The 15,225-nt window shown below is 41.6% G+C and overlaps 1 protein-coding gene and 1 long non-coding RNA gene across 2 annotated transcripts in view; both read right to left on the bottom strand.

The window, feature by feature from the left end:
- The window catches only part of LOC111521544, a 7,711-nt gene extending 3,232 nt beyond the window's left edge, over positions 1 to 4,479 (bottom strand). The window contains exon 1 of the long non-coding RNA XR_002724985.1: positions 4,353 to 4,479. This is a non-coding gene — a long non-coding RNA (uncharacterized LOC111521544). The remainder of the gene's footprint in view (positions 1 to 4,352) is intronic.
- Positions 1 to 15,225, bottom strand: part of TMEM178B (transmembrane protein 178B) — a 394,534-nt gene that overhangs the window by 226,766 nt on the left and 152,543 nt on the right. The gene's annotated exons all lie outside the window — the stretch shown is intronic.

Here is a 15,225-nt window from a genome sequence, read left to right as displayed (position 1 = left end):
CCCCGTAGAGCAGAGCTGACCTCCCTCCACCCCTTACAAAGACAGAAGTGCCGACAGACTTCAGTGTCATTTGTAATCTCCAAGCAGAAGTTAACGGTTGGAGTCAAAAACAAAAGAACAAAAATCCACAAGTGACCATCCCAGAGGCCCTCTCTGCAAAACCACACACAGAGTCCCAGGCTGACCTCAGATGAACTCCGAGAAAGAGATGGTTCTCCCCTTCATTAGTCAATGACCCAAAAAAAAAGGCAATCAAGTCAGGGTCACATGACTTTGGTTCTTTGGGGTTTGTTTAAGTTTTACTTTATTTAACGTGAGTGAAAAATCTTAACTGTCTCTCTTATTTTATTCCTGGGATTTAAAGCTAGCCAATACACAAAAGAACATTTAAAAAACAGACTTTGTGGCTAGTTCAAGAGGAAAATCAGATGCAAAAGGAGGAGAAAGAGAAAGAAAAGAAGACAGATGGAGGGAAAAGTGGAAAACAATGACATAAAGACAGGAGACAGGAGCAAATGCAATTCAAAGGCAGAGAGATAGCTGCTGGAATCTCAGATAAAGAATCGGGGCCCAGCGCGGTGGCTCATGCCTGTAACCCCAGCACTTTGGGAGTCCAAGGGGAGCAAATTACTTGAGGTTAGGAGTTTGAGACCAGCCTGGCCAACATGGTGAAACCCCATTTCTACTGAAAATATACAAAAACTAGCTGGGCATGGTGACAAGCGCCTGTAATCCCAGCTGCTCAGGAGACTGAGGCAGGAGAATCACTTGAACCTGGGAGGCAGAGGTTGCAATGAGCCAGGATTGTACCCCTGCACTACAACCTGGGCAGCAGAGTGAGACTCTGTCTCAAAAAAAAAAAAAGGAAAAGAATCGGGAAGGTAGGTAGTGGAGAAACACACACAGAAGAACTATGAAAACAGCCACACAGCGAATACTGTGAGGAAATCACTATGCAGTTCTGTCTGCTCTGTTTATATTTTGTTTGTTTCAATTCCACAGTACTTTAAAAGATTCTAAAATAGCCACGCATGTGGCTATTGAGTAGTTGAAATGTGGCTACTGGGATTGAGAAAGTAAATTTCGACTTTGATGTCATTTTAATTAAACTTCCATTTAAATTTTAAAATGAAGGCAATATAAAGCCTGTTGCCACTAAACACAACTTTATTTGGTAGGACTACTTTTCACTCTGCTTCAAAGTCAATCTGCTTCAAAGTTAATCTTATCTAAAAAAGATAAACCAGTTCTATTAATAGGAGCGTGAATATTAAAGCTGTTTTTCTTTTTTTTTGGTACTCAATTTAGTTATTAAAAAACTTTTAAATATGTTTGGAATAACTTGGATATGTGTACTCACATTTTCAATTGTAAGTTTTACGGACTCTAACAATAGATCAAGTATTTCTGATGAAAATGTAGCACCCAAATTCAGATGTGTTTTAAGTATACCAGATTTTGAAAGCTTAGTGCAAAAATAAAATACAATCTCTCAATAAATTTTACATTGATTATTCATTGAAACAAGAATAATATTTTGGATATATAGGGCCAAGTAAAATACACTATTAAATTTAAGTCAACCTGTTCCTTTTTACTTTTTCTAATGTGGCTACTGGAAAATCTAAAATTAGGAATGTGGTTCATGTGTTTCAACTGGCCAGGCCTATTCTGAAGGAAGCAAAGCAAAGCTCCTTTAAAAAGGCCTGACAGAAACCAGCGCCACTAGGTGCCCTCAAATCTTGCTGGAGCCTTGGTAGCTGAGGAACCAGATAAATTTTTTTTTTTGAGACGAAGTCTCACTCTTGTCCCCCAGGCTGAAGTGCAACAGTGTGATCTTGGCTCACTACAACCTCCGCCTCCCAGGTTCAAGTGATTCTCCTGCTTCAGCCTCCTGAGTAACTGGGATTATAGGCACCTGCCACCACGCGGCTAAATTTTGTATTTTTAGTAGAAACGGGGTTTCACCATGTTGGCCAGGCTGGTCTCGAACTCCTGACCTCAGGTGCTCTGCCTGCCTCAGTCTCCCAAAGTGCTAGGATTACAGGCGTGAGCCACTGTGCCGGGCCAGAACCAGATAAATTCTACATAATCTGTAATGTTGGCTCCTAGGATGAGATGAACCAGGAAAGCAGGAAACTTCTTGAATCCAAAAAGGCATGCAGAGTGATATAATGGACTTCAGAGACTCAAAAGGGGGAGGATGGGAGAAGGCTAGGGATTAAAAAAAAAAAAAAAGCTACACATTGAGTACAATATACACTATTCGGGTGACGGGTGCACTAAAATCCCAGTGTTCACCACTATAGAATTCATCCATGTAACAAAAAAAAAAAAAAAAAACTTGTGCCCCAAAAGCTACTGAAATAGTTTTTTAAAAAAAGGATCCCAGAGGACATGACAATATCCTTAACTCATGGAGCCTCCACTCATGGGGGACTTCCCACCGGGAGGAGTAACAAGGCAGGAAGTCCAGAAGTGCAACCTCGCCAGCACCCACCTCTCAGAGAACTTATCAAAAGCTAGCAGATACCAAATCACAAGGAGGAGGAGAGAAACAAAGATGTGGAAAAGTGAGAGGAACACAAACAAACTCAGAGCAGTGCAGGATGAGAAAGCAATTGGCTTCATATAAATAATATCAAAACAGTGCACACAGCTGTGTACTTACATCTAGAAAATCCATCCTGGTGTTTGCCAAAGGCAGAGGAGATCTAACTCACTTATAATACTATTCTCTTCAGTATTAAAATGCGATCTAATCAATTAAAATGTTTTACCCAGAAATATTCTTAAAAGTAAAATTTGTAATCACAGAAATTCTTGCCCTCATTTGCAATGCAGAAAATCATTAACTTTCTACTTGGGAAAGTGGAAGGTGTCATCATCCATGGAAGAGACAAGAATATTCTACTTTTGCAGCCGGAGCTGAAGACTGATAACATAGATTTAGAAGCCAAATCAGTAAACACTGTAGCAGAGCTTAGAAACTTCTAGAAGGAAAGTACCAATATTGAATAGTCTTCTTTGTACTGCACATAAAACAAAATCAATCTGGTGTGTTGTACATGTTTTTTAAAATAATGGTAATTAATTTGAATTATTGGCCATCTAACCTCCTCCAATTAAAAACCTCATTTTCTTAAATGGGAGGAGTAAATTCATGGCAGAAAGAGGTTGTACTCTAGAACTATCCCAATACAATAGCCACTACCCACACATAACTACTGCACACTTGAAATGTGGCCAGTCTGAATTGAGATGCACCATCGTATAAAATTCATGTGTGATTTCAAAGATCCAGTACAAAATAATTAAATCAAATTAAAATATTTTTCAATGTTGATTATATGTTGAAATAAAATTTTGATTATATTAAGTTGTACTATGTTATTAAAATTAATGTCATCTGTTTCTTTTTACTTTTTTAAGTGGCTACAAGAAAAATGTTAAATCTATGACTCACATTCTGTTTCTACTGGACAGTGCTAAAGTGACCAACTTTAGCTCCCCAAACTAGGGGGCAAAGCCCAGGTTCACTGCCACAGGTGATGAGGTTGACGGTATTCTAGAAGCAGACCCATCAAGCCCTACAGAAAAGCTCCATTTATCCTCCCTGATACAGTGACCAGGACCATCAGGAAGGCTGTCCTGTTGGAAACCACCATTGATGGGCCCAAGATGGGAACAATTTTCAGAATGTAGGTATTCTGAGACTCTCATCACCCGCTGTGTTGGGTGCCGTGGGATGCCACCAAGATCACACTTCAGAGCTGAGACATGGGATCTCCTAGTTATCCCCCTGCTGAGGCTCGAGGCTGAGTCCCACTCGGGGAATCAATCCTGGCCAAAGGCAAGGTTTCACCTAAGGTATGACCCTTTAGAAGCAGTGACTGGCCCCCAGTGACAGGTCAATTGGGTCATTGGAGGGTCCAAAGTGAACAACTTCATAAAAACAACAGGACGACACTCTGAAGGGCTATCCCAGGTCCAAATGGACTGAGACCTTTGCTGCAACTCCATTGCCGCTCAGTAGCTCCCTCTGACCAGTCCTGCTGCCCTGCCTCCCTCCCTCCCTCCCTCTCTCCCATGCCCGCTCCCCAGTAACCTCTGCATACAAAGCTCCATCTCAAAGTCTGCTTCTGGATGAACCCACCTAAGATATCCCCAGATGTGAAGAACACATTACAGCAAAATATATATGCATGCATCCATGTGGCATGTCCCCACACGCATATGCACAGAGGGGACTTTATCTGCTTTACATTCAGACCCAGGAATGATGTCGGGATAGTTGAGACAGCTAACAACAACAACAACAACAACCAAAAAAAAAAAAAACTAGCTCCTACCAGCTCCTGCAGGGTTCCTCCATTGTGATGATTATTGTGAAATATTTTTCAGCCCCTGCTCTATTGGGCAGAGAACAGAAATCCTGACAGTCAAGAGCTAACCTACCCGTGAAGCTGGTTATCTCACCTAGTTAGAGCCCTTTGCTAATGAGTCCAAAGATATAGGCTGCAGCTATCCCAAGGGGGCCAATTAATTTCATTCTGTTCCTTGACCACAGACTGCACCCCTAACCACACAGAACCCAGCAGCACTTTCGCTGTTGGTCACAGGGAGGCTATGTGGGAACACAGGCTTAGATCCGCATAAACAGGAAACTCACAGTGGCACACCCAGACAGGGGCTGCCCCCAGCTGCGTTTCTGCTGAACCTGCCTCAGTTCACTCACTGCCTCCATCACTAAGAGTGATTTTTCTCCCAGAGATGGTTTTCTGGGTTCCTGGTCTTTCCCTGTTTTCTCTTCTTCTCTGAAGCATTACTTCCCTGTCTCGTCCGCTGCAGCCCTGATACTTTAGTTCAACTGCACAGGTATTTTTTCTAAAGTTTGGAGAATCCTGGGTTGTAGGTTACACACAGTTAAGATACATCAAAAGCACAGCTTTCTATCACATGCTAAGCCATACCCAGGGAGGATATGCAACAATCTTCCAGGGCTCCCGAAGGTCTCTTTCCCCACTCTCTCCCCTGGGGGCTTCTATCCCACTTGTCATAACACTGACCACCAATGAGCTGCCCCTTTTTCTCCGTAGAGAAGTGAGACCTTTCCAGCCTGGACTCAGATCTAACACCTGGGCTTCAGGGTAAGACTCAGCTCCTGTCAACAACCCGTCCTACTCCCTGGACTCTGAGCCTAGAGACACTGACAGGATCTGAGCATGAGCCTCCACTGAAGTCAACCGGTTTCCCAGTCTGAGCTTGGGGCTGGGTTTTACAGTCCCCAACTGTGCCCTGTTTACCTCCTCCCATCCTTACTTTCTTTTTTGTTTTGTTTTGTTTTTTGGAATATTTTTTTGAGACAGAGTCTTGCTCTATCACCCAGGCTGGAGTGTAATGGCCAATCTCAGCTCACTGCAACCTCCGCTCCCCTGGGTTCAAGCAATTCTCCTGCCTCAGCCTCCCAGTAGCTGGGATTACAGGCACGCACCACCATGCCTGCTAATTTTTGTATTTTTAGTAGAGATGGGGTTTCGCCATATTGGCCAGGCTGGTCTTGAACTCCTAACCTCAGGTGATCCACCCACCTTGGCCTCCCAAAGTGCTGGGATTACGAGCATGAGCCACCATGCCTGGTTCTGTCCATACTTTCAAAATAAAGTATCTGATGGTGATGGTGATGGTTGTTATTATCTTACTTCAGTGAATCACATATGTTTATAAGATTAAATACAAAAAAAAAATCTTCAAAGGAAAAACCACTCATAATCCCACCACCCAGAGATAATCACTGTTAACATTTTGGTTTATTTCCTGCAGCCCTTTTCTCTGTATATGTGTATATATTATCTTGTAACATTCTAATTAGAAGGATAATCTACATCTCATTTTATATTCTTCTTTTTTTCAATTTGTATTAAATATGCAAGCATTTCTTTATGTCTAAAAATTCTGCACAAATGTCACATTTAATGGTTATAGTACACTCCACTATATAACTAAACCATAATTTGTTTAACTCTTACCCTATTTTTTGAGCATTAAGATCATTACCAATTTTTAGTGATGAACAATTTGAATTTAAAACTCTCTGTATATTTCACATTGTTCCCTTAGGATGGAAACCCTTAAATGAAATTACTTCGTCACAGAGCATGAACATTCTAAGACTTCTGATAAATATTGCCAAATTGATTTCAAGTAAGGTTATATCAATTTGATCTCCTATGAATACATCAACAATGACTGAGAGATTTTTAATTTTGTTAGGTTAAAAAAGAAAACAAAAAAAGAGATGCTATTAGTATATTCATTTGCATCTCAGATTACTTGGTGAAACCAAATACTTTTCATGTTTGTTAGAAATGTCCATTTCTCTTTGCAACCTGTTCACGTCCTTTATGCATTTATTTTTTGGGCTCTAAATCTATTTGCATGCCCTCTTGCCATATTCGGAAAGTTAATATTTTGTTTGTTGCAAGTATTTTCCTAATTTCCTTGCCTTTTAATTTTTCATTACCTTTTGGCCTGCACGGTTTTTAATTTGAATGTAAACAAACCTATCAGTCTTTTCCTTTGTAATTTCCCTTAAGCTTAGAAAAATCTTTCCCCCATCAGAGCATCAGATAAATAATCACCTCTTTTTCCTGCTTTGTTTAATAGTTTCCCATTGACTGTTCCCACTCGTAAGGCATTTCTAATCAGCTTCTCTCCAGGGCTATCCTCACTCTGGGTGATTTTGTCCCACTCCTCACTCATCCCATGTGCTGCAGTTGTCCCTGGAGTGAAGACAGAGGCGATCCCTTTCAAATGGCCTGCAATATTTGGGGGAAGATGCAGGCTTCAGGCAGGTGGTTTGGCTCTGTTATCTTCTTACGACATTGCACACAGGGCCAAAAGAAAGTGCCCCAGTGCCCCTGCTTACCTCCCAAGGGCTGCATCTATCTGCAGCCAGGGAGAAAGAAGTAATGTTCAGGATTTTTGGGAATTCCCCAGGAGTTCTGGTAACCCCACCCCACTTGCACACAAGCACCTGCTTTCTCCTCTCATTCCCATCTTTCCCTTTCTGTGCTTCTCTTCACCGAATCTCTGTAACTTCTCAAATTTGGGAGCAGCTCAGTCAGTGATATTGGGGAAACTTTCCTCTTCCTCTTCCTCTTCCACTCAATACAAACCCTCTCTGAGACTGAAGCTCCCTCCACCCTGGACCTCCAGACATTCACTGTGGGGGCAACAGGGTAGGGTGTGGACTGGGTTTGCATCTCAGAGAACATTTAGAAGATGGAATTAGGGAGCTCTGGTGTGGTTCTCTCGTCCCCATCTCTTGTTGGTGATCCAGCAGACAGAAGAAAATCCCTGTTACACTCTTCTGTTTGCTCTCATCAGAAAACTAAACAGTGGACAGGCTTAAAGATTATCCTACATCCAGGACTTGGAAGGCTGAGCTGGGACAGCCAAGACAGGCCTGAAAGCCAGCAGGAAAGCACTGCGTGTCTACGGGAGATTGTAAGATTCGAAGGACAAGGGCCACATCTATCTTATTCACTGTATCCGAGGCCCTGGCAATCTCTTAGGGCTCGGTCAATAATTGTTAAGGAATGATTAGGAGTATCCTCTCCATCATGTACCCCACGAAGTATGGGAACTAACATGTGCATAGACAATCAATTGTTTGGAATTATCCACAGAGGATTTTGAGGTTGGGTTTGGTTTTAGTAACAAATGCACTTTTTTATCCTTGGCTAGCCCATGCCCCACTTTTAGTACTTCATCCTCGAGTTCCTTAAATTTCTCTGGGCCTCATCACTAAAATGATATAGTTAGATTAGATGACCTCAAATGTCACTTCTAACTATAAAATTCCATGATTAGATGAATAACTTAAAATGAGTGTTTTTATTGATGGTTATAAATTCTGTTCTGTCTACACATAGGCCTAGAGTACATGCAATAATTTACATCTGACTGTACTTTACTGGAAGCTAAAATTCAAAAAGGAATTAGAATTGTGATTGACTTTTTCTAGCCTGCTGTGTACACTGCAACACAGGCACAGAAATGATTTTTCAAGCAAGTCTTCTACACCAACCACGAAACTATTATTAATAAAAGAACATATTCCTTACCACAATAAATCAGAAGGCTTCATTTAATGATTCTGAAATCTGGTAAAGGTCATTCCCAGCTTCATGAAAAATCAGTCACAAATGAAGATGTGCCAATGGAAGCCCATTCGCCACAGAAGCCAAGGTGATGGGAATCGCTGCATGCTAATACTCTAGAACATTCCAACTAGTACTAACATAAATAATATTCACATTGAAATGAAAATTGATCCTGGGATTTCTTTTTACATGGCCTTAGGATTTGGTGGCTTGTTCAGAGAGTGCCAACTCATTTGAATATTTGCCTAATTACGAAGATAAATCTGCTACCCCCGCTGCCAGCAATCACGTCGTGCGTTCCAAAGCCAAATATAAATGCCTTTTGTATCACCCACTGTTTCAGATTATTCACCTCCCACGTCTGCATAGACAGCACAGAACTGACCCAACTGTTTCTCTTCCTGGCCTGTCCTCTGCTCTCTCATCAAGGCTTGGCTCTGCCACATAGATGAGAGTGCAGATGGCACAGAACAATTTTGAAGGCATGGGGTACAAGAAGATGAAAGAGAAATTAGGGTTTTATTAACCCAGAATGAGGAAACGTGATGGGCATGGAAATTCTTGGACCGGGTTCTGCACCAGGGGGAATGATCACATAGAATCCTGCTGGAAAAGCTGTCTCACCACCCTGGACACAGAAGATAGCCCTGGTGTCCCTGAGTTTTAAGCAGCATGTCTCTCCTCTCATGGTACAGCCTCCGCATTCTCCCTCCCAGCCACACGGGACTCCTCTCTGCTGCTCAGACATCCCTCTGGCCTCCTCAATTCCATGACTTGATCAAGCTGCTACATCAATCTAGAAAGTATTTGTTTCCCTCTTGTCTGCGAAGTCCCAGCCATTGTTCAAGGTCTAATTTGAAATCCCCTAAAACTCTAACCAGATCATTCTAACCTCAGCAAAGTGATCTCTCCTTCCCCCCATGTTTTATGGCATTTGATTTGCCCCATGTGCCCTTTATTGAAATGATTTGTTTATGAATATAGACACTTTAAGTTTTATGCAACAGAGAACAGAGGCAGTATCTTGTTGATATTTTATCCCCACAAATGCCTATCACAGACTTTACATATAACTATAGACCAGCAAGAGGCAGGCAAAAGAGAGTAGTTACCTTCTCCTGGTGCAATCTGGACATACATCTTTTTAGAAGCATCAAAGAGAACCACTGCTCCTAGGGGGACCAACTTCCCATGCCTGAAGATAGAAGTTATCCAACTTTAGCTACCATAAAGGAATAATCTTTAAATCAGTAGTTTGAAATGGCAGGATAAGAATCTGCATTTTTGCAAGCCCACTCAGGTAATTCTGATGCTGGTGGTCCTGGGATTGCTGTTGGACAATTCTGCCCTGGGAAATACTTCATGTGATAGGGACGGATGCACAATGAAGTCAAAGAGGTCGAACTTGGCATTGCCAGTTTTGCAAAAGGGAGAAGTACATTTTGATAGAGAACTCATGGGAATGAATAGGGCTGTCAACATTCTTTCAACCAGAAAAAGTCCATGTCAAAGTGCTCAGGGCTCTATATAAACACCCAGCTCCCTGAAGGTATCTGTGCTACAAGGAACCTAAGACTCTTTCTTCCCTCACAAAACATATATCCCAGTGGGACATGGAAGTTATAACACCCCCAGTCTAGCTCTTAACACGTGGCTGTGCCGAAATGTGTAGCAACCCGGAGAAGGAGTCGCCCAAAATGGAAGAAGAGCTTACGGTGGACTATCACTTGGAGAAAGGTTTCCAAGGTTAACATGGAAAATGGAGGAAATTTATCCTCAGAACAGTGCTCTCGCAGCTGAGAGCAATAGAAATTCGACCTTCAGCAATTTCCTGGGTCACCCCATCAGGCTTTGAGCTAATCCTGCACCTAACAACTCCACTCTCACATTCTTTAATTTTGTTTGATTAAAGAAATGTCTTTCATGCCTAGTATGTGCCAGATAGATATCATACCAGACATTGGGATTAAAAGATAAAAAGGCATGTCCCTTGCCCTAGGGTAGACAAGCTCTGCAGTAAATAATTGTAACATAAATAGTATGCTGACAGCAGTGTTCACAGGAGAGACTCCCAACCTGCCTTGGAGAGAGGAGCAGGGAAGACTGAGGTTTCAGTCTCAGAATTGACACACTTCTCCAGGATGACCACATTCAAATCAATGCACTCTTGCTCCATCTGCTCCAAGTTATAGAACTTTCCACCTAAGGGAGTGACAACTTCCACTCCCCTCTGGCTATTAGGGAGGGCCTCTCACAGATGATCTGTACTCAGATCATCTCTTCAAGCTTCTCTCAATCAGGCTGTGGTGTCTCCATTACTAACCTCCTGCTTCCTGAGTTTGGGGCATGACTGCTGGATCCCCAAGGGCCTTGTAGCAGGGGGCTCAGGGCTCCTAAGGGGACACAGGCCTGCTTGCTGGTAAAGGCAGGGTGGCTGGAGATCCATGAACAACACGGAGCTAGGGAAAGCTTTCTGGTAGAAGAAAGCTACAGAAAGAGGAAGTAAGGAAGTTGAGCCCCTAAATTTACATGAGTTTATTGCCACTTAATTCATATTTTTACTTTTATTTCAACTAAGAATTATAATGCATAGAAAAAGCAATGCTGTGCTTCTGTGCTGCTGGATTTGGTTTACAACATCACTGGTCATTAGAGAAATGCAAATCAAAACCACAATGAGATACCATCTCATACCAGTCAGAATGGTGATTATTAAATAGCCAAGAAACAACAGATGCTGGCAAGGTTGCAGAGCAAAAGGAATGCTTTTACACTGTTGGTGGGAATGTAAATTAGTTCAACCATTGTGAAAGACAGTGTGATGACTTTTAAAGACCTAGAACCAGAAATACCATTTGACCCAACAATCCTATTACTAAATATATACCCAAAAGAATATAAATCTTCTATTATAAAGATCCATGCATGCATATGTTCATTGCAGCACTATTCACAATAGCAAAGACATGGAATCAACTCAAATGCCCATCAATAAGACTGGATAAAGAAAATGTGGTACATGTACACCACGGAATACTATGCAGCCATAAAATGGAAAGACAGCCTGTCCTTTGCAGGGACATGGATGGAGCTGGAAGCCACTATCCTCAGCAAACTATTGCGGGAACAGAAAACCGAACACTGCATGTGCTCACTTATAAGTGGGAGCTGAACGATGAGAACACTTGGACACATGGGTGGGAAACATCACACACCAGGGCCTGTCGGGTTGGGGGTGGCAAGAGGAGGGAGAGCATCAGGAAGAATAGCTAATAGATGTTGGGCTTAATACCTACGTGAGGGGTTGATAGAGTCAGCAAACCACCATGGCACATGTTTACCTATGAAACAAACCTGCACATCCTGCACATGTGCCCCGGAACTTAAAATAAAAGTTGATGGGAAAAAGGAAAGAAAGAAAAAGCAATGCTGCCTAGACTAGATCATGTGGTCAGTTATCTGAAGCCCAGCTAGCTGTTCATGGGAGAACCGCCAGTGGAGGGAGCCATGCCACTGTGCAGTTTCCAGCAAACAGCAGCAAGTCTCCACCTTGCAGGTGCAGTGGCAGAGAGGGCCCTTCCAGCCCCCAGGGAGCAGGCTTTGCTTGCTTCCGTCTCCAAATAGGAATGCTGCAGAGGAGATACCATGTCAAATAGAAAAAGAAAACAGGAAATGGCTGGCACTGGGTGCAGAATCATTTTACGAAGCAAGTGTTTATTTTTATGAGGCATCAGCAATTTTTTTTTCAGGTTACATACTGAGTAACTGCAATCATTGATTACATTAATGGATTACCTCTGGAGAAGGAATCTAATTACATTTTTGTACAAATTGCAAAATGTAGATTAATTTCAAACTTCCTTGGCAGCCTTGTGTTTTTTTGTTTGTTTGTTTGTTTCTTGTTTTCTCTTGAGCTCTAGGTCAGGAGCCCCAAAGCATGGCAAAGAAACCTGAATCTTGAGAAGGCTTTGTTTGTTCATTCAACAAATATACAACGAACTGCTTGCCTTCTGTATGCACCAACTCTGTTCTAGGCACTGGAAATACAGAGGCCAACAGGACAATGTCTTAGTCCTCTTGGGAGTTTCCCAAGCTGTTAAAGAGCTTCAAGAGCTGAAAAATCCCAAATGTTCCTAAACCCATTTAAGCAGCTGCTAGGCTTTATTTTCTGAGCACCAGTTAGGGCTTGGTGCCTCTTATCCAAAGGTTGTCAATTTCTTTAGCCCTGCAAGGGAAATCTAAAAGAGGAGGAAAGTAGGAGGCCAAGGGAGGAGGATCACTTGAGGCCAGGAATTTGAGACCAACCTGGGCAACATAGAGAGACCCTGTGACCTGCCTGCAAGGTTCAGCCTCTGCTGTCCTATGAGAGAACCTCTGAGCTGTCTTGTAATCCACAAAAAAATAAAAATAAAAATTAGCCAGGTGCAGTAGAGTACACCTGTAGTCCTAGCTACTGGGGAGGTTGAGGTGGGAGGATCGCTTAAGCTCAGAACTTCAAGACTGCAGTGAGCCATGATTGCACTACTGCACTCCAACCTGAGTGACAGCGAGGCACTGTCTCAAAAATTAAAAAATAAATTTTTAAAAGAGTAGGAAAAGGATTAAACAAGAGGGAAAGTGAAGAGGGTAACAAGAGAAGGAAGGAGTCTTTGGTCAAGTGGCACACCCACTGAAGACATTGATCTACTCAGAGATGGCAAAAGTAAGGTAACAGGAAAGTAGAGACAAAGAAAAGAAAGAGAGAACTTTACAAAGGAGAAATACAAGTGGCTGATAATCATTTCTTAAATTTAACCATTCTTATAATCATATATATATTTCAAAAATGAGTAACATTTTTATCAATCAAATAAGCATATGTCTTGAAGGGAAAGGGATTTTTCAATGTGAGTAAAATTCGGTAGGACTATAAACTGCCTAAATGTTTCTGGAAAGCAATTTGGCATTATATATCAAGAACCTAAGAAATGTTCATATCTTTGAGCCAGTAGTTCCAATTCTGGGCATTTATCCTAAACAAATTATCAGAAATATGATCAAAGATTTATGCACAAGGATTATCATTACAACATTATTATAATGGCCCAAAACTAGTTCAACATAAACATTTAACTTTAGAAGAAAGGTTAAGTAAATTATGTATACTTATATGGTAGAATATTATGAAGTCATTAAAATTATGTTTATGAAGAGCTTTGATGACAAGGGAAAATGCGTATCATAGAATTACGAACAAAATTTGGGATAGAAAACTATAAAGTAAAATTTGGGATACAAAATTATAACGTATGATTTATGCTATGAAAAGAAATATAAAGAAAAACACAGAGGACACCACCACAGTAGTTTGTCTCTTTTTGTTGTTGTTGTTGTTGTTGTTTGTTTTGAAACAGGGTCTCACTCTGTTGCCCAGGCTGGTGTACAGTGGGGAATTAGACATCACTGCAACCTCAAACTCCTAGGCTCAAACGATCCTCGCCACTAATTTTTTTTTTAATTTTTTGTAGAGACAGGGTCTCACTGTGTTGCCCAGGGTGGTCTGAAATTCCTGAGCTCAAGTGATCCTTCCACTTCGGCCTCCCAAAGTGCTGGGATTACAGGAATGGAATATCATGCCCAGTCTGCAATTTGTCTATTGATTAAAGTATTTCATGTGGTTGTCTTTGCTTTTCTTTTATACTTTTCTGTTGTTTTTTTCTATAATAATTATGTTTCATCTTGATGATCAGGAGAAATGAAATAAGCTGATGGAAAACACAGGAGAAAATACTAGGAAGGGAAATCGTTAATGTAATGAGGAGGAAAAGGATGTCTCCCCGGCTCCATGGAACTGGCGATGGGGGAGGTGGTTACAGGGAAGGACTGAAACCAGAGACGCACAGGATTCAGAGGATGGGCAAACGCACACTGCCAGAGTAGCATTCGGTGACAATGCCTGACCCAAATTTCCTCCCTCTGTTCAAGACTAGCTGGATTTACTGTTAGGTTTCCGTCTCCCTGACAACTCTTTAAAAAACTTGACCTAAGTCCATGGAATTTTAAGTCTGATTTGGTTCCATCAAATTCAGCCTCCAATTGAATCCTAGCTGGTCCTAGAAACTTCATACATTGACCCATGAAAAAAAATGTTTAAAAAAAAACACACATCATTTTTCAAAAATAAATAAATAAATAAAATCCCTAGTCACGTAATCAAATTCCACCCCTCAACCAAAAAAAAAAAAAAATAGAAAAAAAAGAAAAAGAAAAAAAACCATAGTACTGACTCTAATCCACGGACTCTTCAGTCTTTCTCTGGAGACTCCATCCCACTGAAGGCAATGAATTATAGTCTTGGAAAGCTTCTAAAAAGGATGCCCCGTCTGTTCAGCACTTACCTTTCACTCAGTGAACAATAAATACTTAATGATGAGGCCAATCATGATGACGAAGTTGATCAATAGTGAGCATGGAGACAGCATTCCATTTCCCCACCCAACCAGCATGGATGCCGAGGAAATGGAGGAAAATGATAACAACCTGAGAGACAGCTGGTTGCTCCTCCCCTGCTATCTTCATTCACCCACTGGTCACCACAGCTGGCGGCAGGTCAGTGCTCCCAGAGCAGGGGCTTAAGCTGTTATGAGGCTGCACTGGAGGTCCTGACAGCCAATATGGAGGGTATCAGCCATATCCTCACCAGTGTCCTTTGGCCATGCAATTTTAATAAGCTCAACCTCAAGAAAGGAAAAGGGAGCCTGGGACCATGTTGAATTATTCACAGCTCCAATCAGGGAAGGCAGATGAACCCCTCTTCTGAGGGTAAGTGATAGCTACTCATTGATTTTATTCTCCCTTCATGACCCCTAGATGAGAATCTAGTTTAAAAAAAAAAAGAAAGAAAGAAAGAAAATCTATCTTAAATCTGAGTTCGTGAATAATTAGTGAAGTTGAGAATTGTGTTTCAGTTGACACTTTTCTGAAGAATAATTTTGATAACTTGGACTTGATTAGAAAAGGAAAAAAAGTAAGGACTGTTTGGACGAACGGAGGCAGGATGGTTCACTTCCGGGTTCTT

The sequence above is a fragment of the Piliocolobus tephrosceles genome, chromosome 8 (assembly GCF_002776525.5).
Source record: "Piliocolobus tephrosceles isolate RC106 chromosome 8, ASM277652v3, whole genome shotgun sequence".
Taxonomy (NCBI): Eukaryota; Metazoa; Chordata; class Mammalia; order Primates; family Cercopithecidae; genus Piliocolobus; species Piliocolobus tephrosceles.
This window is presented reverse-complemented; position numbering and strand designations above follow the sequence as displayed.